This window comes from Humulus lupulus, chromosome X (assembly GCF_963169125.1).
Source record: "Humulus lupulus chromosome X, drHumLupu1.1, whole genome shotgun sequence".
Taxonomy (NCBI): Eukaryota; Viridiplantae; Streptophyta; class Magnoliopsida; order Rosales; family Cannabaceae; genus Humulus; species Humulus lupulus.
The window spans coordinates 229,176,282-229,186,392 of record NC_084802.1 but is presented as its reverse complement, the minus strand read 5'-3'; the positions used below and the strand labels follow the sequence as shown (position 1 = coordinate 229,186,392).

Sequence of the window (10,111 nt, the reverse complement as noted above, 5' to 3'; positions counted from 1 at the left end):
CCGCTGAGAAGAATGGCTTCGTTGAGATGTGCCTTGAGATCTGCAGGGCGTACTATGCTGAGAAGAGCCAGGCGAAGAGCCTTGAGTGATGTGCCTGGAAATATGAGGATCATCTTCAGAAGGTTGCCGAGTTGTCTGTTTTACTCTCACCATTGGGCTATACCTTTTCAAGAAGTCTTCCTCACTGAACAAATATAAAGCGGAATGAGAGAAAATCCTTTTCACCTTTTCCAAGAACTCCTGGGGAGTATGCTCGCTTACTGACTTGTCTAATGAAGAGGAGTTGAACATCTGCAACAGAAGAAAAATAAAGAGTAAAGTTAGTAAGTGAACATAATGAAGCCAATAGTTGGGGGCATATCCATGAACTAAGGAGCAAAAGTGAACAAACAGGAGAAAAAGTCTATATAGTGGGTCAGCCCAGTGAGACTAAGCCTGGGCTGACCACCTTGAATCCATAAGATTACAAATCATGAAAGATGAGGCATAAGTGGTCGGCCTACCACCTTAGGATGACCACCCCAGGGATGCAGACCCCAGAAAAATGCCAGAAGACTAAAGTTCAAGTCTCCAATAAAAATAATTTGTACAGTACAAGGAAGACCCCAAAGAGATTAGTTGAGAAGAGAAAAAAATTTAGGGTCCCAGGTGGTCGGCTTATGCTTGGGCCGACCACCCTGGACCCCTGGAAGTCACCCAAGGGTGTGGTGGTCGGCCCATGAGGTAAACACTTCTCGGCCCATGATTGGAAACTCTAGGGGTGGTCGGCCCTAACCCTAATCCCTAGACTTAGAAATCGCATAAGGCAAGGGAAGAGAAGCCCTGGAGGTACTCGACCCATAATGAAGCCTAGGGGTGGTCGGCTTAGGGTTTTACATCCTTGGAAATCACCTATCCTAGGGTTTCACAAACTTAAAATCGCATGTGCTAGGGTTTATAACCTTGGAAATCGTCCAGGCTAAGGAATTTCATAGAGAATTCGTAACTTGATTCAAATAAGTCAATTATTTTGGATCAAAATATAACAAACACAAGAAGGTTCAGGCAGATTCCTCAAAGTTTCAAAGTAATTCTTCTAAATCTAAGCACATTTAAATTAAATGGTGTAAGGATTAGGAGAAAGTACTTACCCAAATAAAGATCTGAGTTTGATGAAGAATTGAAGAAATCAAGCTCGGAGGCTCCTATGGGTGAGGCACACTGAGCAAGGGAGTGAGAAGTGAGGCACTACTTATAACCTCTCAGGCTAACCAGATATTTTGAGGAATTCAAATTTCCTTGAAAAATATCTGGTATGATTAAAATTTCAAATTCCTTGAAAAATATTTTGTATTTTTAGGAATTAATATCCTTGGAAAATATATTATATTTTTAGGACGTCAAAACTCGAAAAATATTTTATATTTTTAGGATTTCAAATTTCATTGAAAAATATACTAGATTTTTAGGAAATTAATTTTCCTTGAAAAACCTAATTATTTTTAGGAATTACAATTATCCTTGAAAAATTCGTGCTGAGCAAATTATCGATAGTTAAAAAAGTACTACGTAATATCCCGAGGGACTTGGCTGTTGAACTACTGTTACGGTATGTTTCTCCGGCCAGAAGCAAGTTTACTGTAATGTTGAACACATTACAATAAACTTGGGGGGAAAATGTTATCCCTAAAAAACACGGGGATGGCACAACAAATGAGAAAGCGGCACGTGGCATCACAAATCAGGGAAAAACGACGAAGTGTTGAAAAAAGACCGACGAGAAAAAAAGATAGGTCCAGGACCTATAGGGATGTCGGCCAGGCCAAGACCTCGTAGGGGTGGTCGGCCTCACCCCTACCGCTAGGGGTGGTCGGCCTAACCCTAACCCCTAAGGGTGGTCGACCCAAGTATGCCTAAGATCCCCTAGGGGTGGTCGACCTGACCCTAACCCCAAGGGTGGTCAGCCCACCCTATCCTCCGAAGGGTGGTCAGCCTAAACTCCCAAACACACTTTGCTGAATAAAGTTCACGCTCGTTCAAGCTGAAATCATCAGGCCTAACACCCAAAGGTCACAGACCTAGCACCCAGAAGATCAGCAGGTCTAGCACCCAGAGGGTAATCAGACCTAGCACCCAAGATCTGATCATTGGGCCTAGCACCTAAGTCTCATAGACCAACCGAGACTTAGCATTTTCCCAGAGGTTTCAATCGTGCATTGTCTACCACGATTCAGAGAAACAACGAGAAGACCCACGATCTCATAATCATGGGGAGGTGGGCACGTATCTCCACTACCTAATAATCGGGTACCAAACCACGATCCCAGTATTACTGATCATGTAACAGCCCCTGTGTATTATAAATAAAGGACCTAGGGCTTTGTTTCAAGGGAGGGCTTTTTCTGGAATTTTTGAGATCTGACAAATATTTTTGGGAGAAACTCTGGGCAAGTAACAAGTGAATACTTCTGTTCATCATTGTAATTGTCTATCGAGTGATTCAATACTAAAAACTAAGTGGATTGAGCTATTACTGTTCATCAGAATAGGGATGAACCACTATACAAATTTCTGTGTGTTTGTTTAAGATATTTGTACTCTGTCGTATATTCTATTTATTTCATTCCAAAGGTGTCGTACACTGTACATACGACCGTTGGCCAATTTCATAGGTCAACACACACCATTGTCTAACCATTTGAGAATCTCTTTCCTTATCACCTCCTTCATAGTTAGGTTCAATCTCCTTTGGGCTTCAATAGTTGGCTTGCTATCTTCTTCCATAAGAATTCTATGCATCACCGTTGAAGGACTTATCCCTCTAATGTCTACCAATGTCCACCCAATAGCCAGTTTATGAGCCCTCAAAACTCTCAAACAAATTTCCATCTCCACACTAGAAAGACGCGAGGACACAATAACTGGCAAGGTTTCATTCTCACCCAAATAAGCATAACAAAGGTGCTCTGGCAATGAATTTAACTCTAACACTGGTGGATTTTCAATAGGCAATGGTCTTTCAGGCCCTTGTCCCAACTTTTCATATTTCTTTCGATAGTATGGCCCATAAGAATTTACCCACTTGACATAATCCATGACCTCAACGTCATCACTATCATCCTCCTCAAGCTGCATCAAAACCACCTCAAGAGCATCGTTTTTCACATTTCTTTTAGAAACTGCACCTTCTATCACATCAATAGAGTAACCGTTGTCACTTTCTCTAGGATACGTCATTGCCTTGAACACATTAAAAACCACTTCGTCACCTGAGCTCGGAGCCTCAACTCACCTTTCTAGACATCAATAAGTGCTTGCCCCGTGGCCAAGAATGGTCTTCCAAGAATAATTGGGACATCAGTATCCTCTTCCATGTCTAGAACAATGAAGTCTGCAGGAAAAATGAACTTATCCACCTTTACTAACACATCTTCAATGATACCCCTTGGATGCTTCACTGATCGATCTGCTAACTATAGGGTCACTGTTGTAGGCCTTGCTTCACCCAAACCAAGCCGACAAAATACAGATAAGGGCATCAGATTTATACTCACCCCCAAACCACATAGAGCATGTTTGCACTCAAAAGTCCCAATAGTGCACAATATAGTAAAACTCCCTGGATCTCTAACCTTTTCGGGAAGTTTTCTTCGCGAAATGGCGCTGCACTCTTCAGTTAAAGCCATAGTTTCATAATCCTCCATCTTTCTTTTCTTCATCAAAATCTCCTTCATGAATTTAACATAATTGGGCATTTGTTCTAACGCTTCAGCGAAGGGAATGTTGATATGAAACTTTTTAAATACCTCCAAAAGCTTGGAAAACTATTTATCAAGAGAATTTTTTTGAAGCTTTTGAGGGTACGGAATCTTGACCTATGTTTCAACCTTCACTGGTGTGTTCTTGCCAATATCAGGTCAGTCTTCAGTAACCCCCTGTTCTACCTGTTCATATTTTCCCCCCACATCTTCATTCTGTTCAACTGACTGCTGTAACCTAGGCTGATCAACTTGCTTTCCACTTCTCAAAGTTATTGTCTGACACTGCTCCTTAGGATTCACCACAGTATTGCTAGGCAAGTTCCCCTGAGGCCTATTATTCAACATGTTTTCCAAGTGACCCACTTATGTTTCCAGATTCCGAATAGAGGATCTAGTCTCGGTCATAAACTGAGTTTGGGTATTTGTAAGAGTCAACAATGCAACTTGCAATTCATTTGGTTTCTCTTGATGTGCTAGTGGTCTAAACTATTGAGAAGATGATGCTTGAGGCATAGATTGTTGTTGTTTCATGTTCTGAGGCATATTATGAGGATACTGACCCTAAAATTGTGGTTGTTGCCCCTGATTATTTCTCCAAGAGAAGTTAGGATGATTCCTCCACCCAGAATTAAAAGAGTTGGAGAAAGGATTATTATACTTGCCTCTGAAAGTTCCTCACCGCTTGAACCTGAGCTTGGTCCATAGGAACATTATTTTGAGGGTCAACTGTTGTGCACTGATCAAAAGGATGCGGACCCCCACAAATTTCACACCCAGCGTGCCTCTGAATAACATTGGCTGAGACAGTGGTTTGCTATAACTGCTTAGTTAATGAAGCTACTTGCATAGTCAAAGCAGTGATAACATCAAGCTCATGAACACCAACCCCTTTTATGTTATTGGTGGCTCTCTTGTCATACCACTGGTGATTATTCATTGCCATATCCTCTAGCAACTCATGTGCTTCAGTATCAGTCTTGCTTATAAATGCCCCACCAGCTGCAGCATCAATAATCGTACGCATAGTACCACATATGCCATTGTAAAAATTATGGACTAACATCCACTTCAAAATCCCATGGTGGGGACATTTCCTTTGCAGCTCCTTGAATCTTTCCCACACATCATAAAGAGATTCCCCAGCTAGTTGATAAAAATGATTAATTTCACCCCTCAACCTACCAGCCTTGGATGGGGGATAGAACTTGGCCAGGAACTTTTGAGCTAAATCTTGCCAAGTAGTAATAGAGTTGGTTTGCAAAGAGTTCAACCAACTCTTGGCTCTACCCCTACGCTTCCAAACTTTGACGGGTATGGTGACCCAGTATCTCATGTCAACAAGTTTGAGATACAAATGGACATTCAGAAAGTGTCCGAAGACGCTCGATGCAGGATCTTTCTTGCAACACTTTCTAATGTTGCACAGGAGTGGTTTTTCAAATTCCCTCCTGCAAGTATTGTTTCTTGGGAGATGTTCGTATAGGAATTTTACGGACAATTCTATGCGGGTCGTGTGCACCCAACTGAGGCAAATCAGCTGGTCGAAATACGCCAGCAAGATGGAGAACCACTGAAGGATTACGTCCAGCGTTTTATGCGAGTAGCTGCTGGAGCCAAAACAGTGGGAGACGAAGGCAAGATGATGGCCATAACTGCAGGAGTTAAGCGCCGCACGCCTCTTTGGAACAGTCTCAGAAAGCATGGGGTCAGGACTACCCAGGAATTTTTGGATCGAGCTGATCGATACATCAAGCTCGAAGATGCCATCGCCAGTGAAGGAAAGCCCCCAGGCAAGGATAAGGGGAATGCCGAGCCCGCCAAAGCCGCCAATGGGTCAAAACCCAACGGCAACGACAATGGCAATGGCAAGAATGGGGGGAAACGGCCACATAATGAGCCTTCCACCTCTGACAATAAACGAGCCAAGGGTAATCGTTATGAACCTCAGTTCACTAACTACACTGCCCTTATTGAGTCTCGAGGAGAGGTGTATCAGGCCACGAGTTCCAGTGTGCCTTATAAAAAACCTGCTCCCATTCGAAAAGATATTTCGAAGAGAGACACTACCAAGTTCTGTCGTTATCATAATGACTACGGACATGATACAAATGAATGCAACCAGCTAAAGGATGAAATTGAGTTCCTTATTAGACAAGGACACTTGAGAAGATATGTACGGGCCTTGGGAAATTCCCAACGAGAGGCTCCAGGTGGCAACAAGCATGCGCCCACACGGCAACGCTCGCCACCTTTGCAGCCTAACCCTGTAGCTGGCACTTTACTCACCATCTGCGGAGGCCCACACCTCATGGGAAGCAGTGGAAAGGCGAGGGAACAATATGCTCGGACCCTACGTCACGACCAGGACATCGAGATGATGACTGTGGAGGACAGGGCATCGAAGAAGGCTCGGTCAGAGGATGGTGAGATAACCTTCTCTGATAGCAACGCCCAGCATGTTCAGTTCCCACATTCTGATCCGCTAGTCGTGGACGTTCAAATCGCCAACATGATGGTGAAAAGAGTACTAGTTGATACAGGAAGTTCAGTAAACATCCTATACAAATCTTCGCTGGAACGCATGAAGTTGTCCATCAAGGACTTGGAGCCCTGCAACCAAAAAATTTATGACTTCTCTGGCGAGGGACTCACCCTAGCAGGGTTAATCAGACTTCCAGTCACAGCAGGTGCAGCGCCTGCTACCAGGACATTACTCGCTACTTTTATAGTAGTCGATTGTCCTTCGGCGTACAATGTTGTTATTGGAAGGCCCATATTGGTTGATCTTTGGGCCGTCACCTCAGTATGGCACTTGGCCATGAAATTCCCAACAGACGCAGGGGTAGGACGCGTGTTGGGAAATCAGAGAGAAGCAAGGGAGTGCTACAATGCCTCCGTTACAAAGGTGAAGAAGGGAACATCGAAAAGCACTCCCCCAGATAGGTTGCAGATGGAAATTGATACACAAGCCCAATCCGGTGATGGAGTCACCAAATAGGGTGTTGCCCAAAGTGAGGATAGGGACTTAGATCCTCGCTTTGGGGATTTTGAGGAAGATGTTGGACTCGTCGAGGACCTGGAAGAGGTCCAACTTGACGAAAAAGACCCGACTAGAGTGGTGAAGGTCGGGAAAAACTTAGAAGCAATAACGAAGTATGCACTGGTGGAATTTTTGAGAAAGAACCAGGAAGTTTTTGCCTGGTCACACAAAGACATGGCTGGGATAGATCCTGCAGTTATCAGCCATGTCCTAAACGTTGACAAGAGTTTTCCACCCGTGCAACAGAAAAGAAGGCTACTCAATAAGCATAGATTGAAAGCCTTAAAAGAGGAAGTCGAGAGACTGAAGGAGAATGGGTTCATCAGGGTGGCGTTTTATCCATCGTGGGTCTCTAATCCGGTACTGGTTCCCAAGCCTAACGGAAAATGGCAAACCTGTGTGGATTTCATAGACCTCAATAAAGCCTGCCCAAAGGATTGCTTCCCACTCCCAAGGATAGACCAGTTGGTCGATGCAACTGCAGGACATGAGATCCTCTCCTTCATGGATGCATACTCAGGGTACAATCAGATCAGTATGCATCCCTCTGACGAGGATCACACTAGCTTTCGGACCGATACAGGGTTATACTGCTATAAAGTAATGCCCTTCGGACTGAAAAACGCTGGTGCGACTTACCAGCGACTGGTCAACCACATGTTTAAGGAGTTGATCGGAGTAAACATGGAGGTGTACATGGATGACATGCTGGTAAAGTCGAAAAAAGCAGAAGGACATGTGAAGGATTTACAAGAGTGTTTCAACGTTCTGAATAAATATCAGATGAAGTTAAATCCTCTCAAATGTTCCTTCGAAGCAGGATCAGGGAAAATTTTGGGGATTATTGTTAATTCGAGAGGAATCGAGGTCAACCCCGACAAGATAAAAGCCCTGATCGACATGAAATCGCTAATGAAAATCAAGGATGTGCAAAGTTTAACTGGAAGAATTACCGCACTAAGTAGATTCATTTCCAAGTCGACGGATAAATGCGTCCCTTTCTTCAATCTACTTAGAGGCAACAAGAAATTTGAATGGACAGAAGATTGCGAGTAGGCTTTCCAGGCCTTAAAGGCCCACATGGCACAGCCGCCTGTTTTATCAAAACCCATGGACGGAGAAACTTTGTTCATTTACCTGGCGATCACCGAATTTGCTGCCAGCGCGGTGCTAGTGCGAGAGGAAGAAGGCGTACAAAAAGTGGTTTACTATGTAAGCAAGAGGTTAATCGGGGCTGAATTGGGGTATCCTCCAATCGAAAGGTTAGCCTATTGCTTGATTTTGGCCTCAAGGAAGTTACGTCCTTACTTCCAAGCCCATCCCATCACAGTCTTAACTGACCAACCCCTTCGGCAATTTCTGCAAAAGCCAGAGGCGGCTGGGCGCTTATTGAAATGGGCAGTCGAACTCGGGCAGTTCGATATCACATATTCACCGCGAGCAGCAGTAAAAGGAAAAGTCTTGGCTAACCTTATCGCTGAATTCACTGAGCTCCTACACGACGAGTAGTGCGAAGAGCCTAGTGCGCCCGAGCCACAAGTCAAAGCTCCTTCGTGGAGGTTATTCACGGACGGATCGTCCAACGAATCTCACGCAGGAGCAGGAGTGATATTGATAATGCCAGAAGGGCATCGATTTCACTACGCTATTAGGTTCGATTTCACTGCGCTATTAGGTTCGATTTCACCGCATCGAACAATGAGGCCGAATATGAAGCACTCCTCGCAGGACTAAGGTTAACCAAAGACATGAATATAAAAGTGCTTGATATCTACAGTGATTCACAGCTGGTAGTGAATCAAGTCTTAGGGGAGTATCAAGCACAGGGCCTCAAAATGGTGGCCTACTTAAACAAAACTAGAGATATGTTGGCGCAATTCGAAAAGTATACCCTCCAACAAATTCCCTGAGATCAAAATTCAAACGCAGATGCCTTAGCCAAACTCGCAAGTGCGAAAGACGCTGACACTTTTAATATAGTGCCAGTAGAGAGATTATGCGAGCCGAGCATACGAGCAGACGAAATTAATATGGAAATCCAGATGGAGGATACATGGATGGCACCATACTTGGAGTATCTCACAAATGGTGTACTACTAGCAGATAGAAAAAAAGCCAGAACCCTTAAAGACAGGCTGCTAGGTATATACTGGTCGATGGTGTCCTTTACCGAAGAGGATATTCCTTGCCACTGCTCAGATGCATTGCATCGGAAAATGCTAAAGAACTAATGAAGGAAGTACATGAAGGCTTCTGTGGGGACCACGCTGCGGGGCAGAGCTTGTCAAAAAAGATTTTGAGGCAGGGTTATTTCTGGCCGACTATGAATGAGGACTCAATGGAGTTTGTACGAAAATGCGATAAGTGTCAGAGGTTTTCCAAGATCCCACACGCAGCTCCCAACGAGTTAAAACAGATGTAGAGTCCTTGGCCCTTCGCAGTATGGGGTATAGACTTGATTGGATCCCTGCCAACAGGGAAGGGTGGAGTAAAATATGCAGTCGTAGCAGTTGACTACTTCACCAAATGGGCCGAAGCTGAGCCGTTCGCTACCATAACGACCAAGAAAGTTCTTGACTTTGTCATCAAGAACATTGTTTGCCGATATGGTTTGCCACGAAAAATTGTCTTAGACAATGGCACCCAGTTTGACAGCGACTTATTCATAGCCTTCTGCGAAAGGCATGGAATCTTCAAAAGCTTTTCTTCAGTCGCACACCCACAAGAAAATGGGCAAGTCGAAGTAGTGAACAAAACACTTAAAGATACGCTGAAGAAAAGGCTCGAAGACGCTAAAGGAGCATGGCCAGAACAACTGCCTGAAGTACTCTGGTCGTATAGAACTTCTCATCGAACAGCGACAGGTCATACCCCGTTTTCCTTAGCATACGTGTATGAGGCTATGTTGCCCGTCGAGTTAGATTCGCCCTCACATCGACGAATTACATACGACCAGGACCAGAATAGCCAACTGATGATGGAGTCCCTAGACTCACTTGAAGAGAAACGAGAAAAAGCCCAACTCCGAGTAGCTGCGTACCAGCAAAAAGTCGCCCGGTATTTTAACTCAAAGGTAAAAGAAAGAAAGTTCAACGTCGGAGATCTAGTACTTCGACGAGTTTTCTTAAGCACCCGCGACCCAACCGCTGGAGTACTCGAACCAAACTGGGAAGGACCTTACCAGATTGAAGAAGTCCTTCATCCAGGCACCTACAAGCTTGCACGCTTAAATGGAGATCTCGTTCCACGCTACTGGAAGGGAGAACACCTGCGCAAATATTACCAATAAACAATCCTTTTTAAAGGACTGGCTTGTATTAATTTTACTTTT

The 10,111-nt window shown here is 44.2% G+C and overlaps 1 non-coding gene across 1 annotated transcript; it reads left to right on the top strand.

Annotated features, from left to right (window-relative positions):
* The first annotated feature begins 4,813 nt into the window (after positions 1–4,813).
* Positions 4,814–4,920, top strand: LOC133807919 (small nucleolar RNA R71). The gene has a single exon (XR_009879802.1). It is a non-coding gene; the product is annotated as a small nucleolar RNA R71 (small nucleolar RNA).
* The last annotated feature ends 5,191 nt before the right edge of the window (positions 4,921–10,111 follow it).